This window comes from Balaenoptera physalus (assembly GCF_965194825.1).
Source record: "Balaenoptera physalus genome assembly, contig: HAP1_SCAFFOLD_723, whole genome shotgun sequence".
NCBI lineage: Eukaryota > Metazoa > Chordata > Mammalia > Artiodactyla > Balaenopteridae > Balaenoptera > Balaenoptera physalus.
The window spans coordinates 148177-150234 of NW_028126040.1; positions in this window are offsets into that span (position 1 = coordinate 148177).

Sequence of the window (2058 nt, forward strand, 5' to 3'; positions counted from 1 at the left end):
GGACCACATTTCTAGGCAGTGCGACGTGCCATGGAAGTGTTCGTCATGGCCCCCGTCTGAGCTGCCATGAGAAAACACTGTGCTTAGAATTCTTCGAGGACCTCGTACCGGAAGTCACTCTGCTCGAGGAGAAAGCCAGCATCCTACCATGCTGTGGCGCTAACGGGACACTCAGCTTGAGCACTTGCCTCGAGGTAAGGCCCTGTATTGCCGTGCAGAAGCGGAGGCGTGCTGCAGTTTTCAGGAGGCCGTAGCCCCTGCTCAGCTTTAGTTTATTTATTTATTCATTTGTTTATCTATCTGTCTATCTAGTTCTTTATTTTCTTATGTAACTTATCATTTTTGTTTTACTGTGTTGGGTCTTCGTTGCTGCATGTGAGCGTTCTCTAGTTGTAGCGAGCGGGGGCTACTCTTCGTTGCGGTGCTCGGGCTTCTCATTGCGGTGGCTCCTCTTGTTGTGGAGCAGAAGCTCTAGGCACGTGGACTTCAGTAGTTGTTGCATGCGGGCTCAGTCGTTGTGGCTCCCGGACTCTAGAGCGCAGGCTCAGTCGTTGTGGAGCACGGGCTTAGTTGCTCCGCAGCATGTGAGATCTTGGTGGACCAAGGCTCGAACCCACGTCCCCTGCATCGGCAGGTGGATTCCCAGCCACTGCACCACAAGCGAAGCCCCTGCTCTGCATTATTTTAACGTCAGTCCGCTTGGCAGGACATCTAGGAGCCTCGCGTGGGCACCCTATTCCCTGCAAGAACACTGAGTAACCCCAGGCCCCCATGGGCCCGCTATGCCACATCCAGGCCCGTAGCCCTTCGGAGCCACTCTGTGTATGCCGAGTGTAGGGCAACAGACTGCACTCTTTCTTGGGACAGCTTGATTTCCCCAAAACTCCCACAGGTCGACGAACACCTTTCTAGCAGGTCCAACATTCCGTGCAAGTCTGCCTCATTACCCTAGTCTGAGCTGCACTGAGAATAACCCTCGGCTTCGCATTCCATCTGGGACCCCCTGCCTGAAGTCACCCTGCCTCCAGGAGAATGTCAGCCTGCGTTCCGACTGCAACTCAAGCCCAGGTCCTCGTGTAACACTGCAGGCTTTTGAAGAGCCACGGGCCCGGAGGCCTAGCTGGGGCGATCCTTGGTTGAGACAGTTCGCTATTTGCAGAACACCCTGCTTCGAGGAGTTGATTCAGGGAAGGAACCACTGGGTCACCTGTGTCTGTTTGGACTTGTTAGAAAGCACAGGGATGTATGCTGCGTGTGCCCGTGGAAATGGGGGCCTGATGGAACTAGCCTTGCTTTCCCATTTTGAAAGCTCCATTCATGCTGCCTTGAAGCTACTTGAAAGTGACTGCTGTTGACAGGCCACTAGCCACTGTAGGCATGGCTCTGGGAAGAAAAGGAGTTTTCTCTAGCTAAGCCGGGTGCTTCGATGGCCGGGGTGGAGCTCATCCTGCCACGCTCTAGAGCTAAAGGGAAACTCAACGTGAGTACTGGCCTCGAGGTAAGTCCCTGAGTAGCCGCGCAGAAATGGAGGCATGCAGCCCTTTCCACGAGGTCTTAGTCGCTGTTCTGCTTTATTGTATTTTATTTTTTTAATGTTTTATTGCTTTTTTAAGATTTATGTATTGATTGATTGATTGCTATGTTGGGTCTTCGTTTCTGTGCTAGGGGCCTCTCCAGTTGCGGTAAGTGGGGGCGACTCTTCATCGCGGTGCGTAGGCCTCTCACTATCGCGGCCTCTCTTGTTGCGGAGCACAGGGTCCAGAGGCGCAGGCTCAGTGGTTGTGTCTCACGTGCCCAGTTGCTCCGCGGCATGTGGGAACCTCCTAGACCAGGGCTCGAACCCGTGTCCCCTGCATTGGCAGGCAGATTCTCAACCACTGCGCCACCGGGGAAGCCCCTGTTCTGCTTTATTTTAAAAGAAGTACCCTTTTCAGGACTCCTAGGCCCCTCGGGTGTGTATCATTTTCCCTCCAAGATCAGTGAGTACCTCCAGACCCCTGTGGGCCTGCTGAGCAACATCGAGGCCCAAAGGTCGGTCTCCCGTAGGCCCTCTGTGTA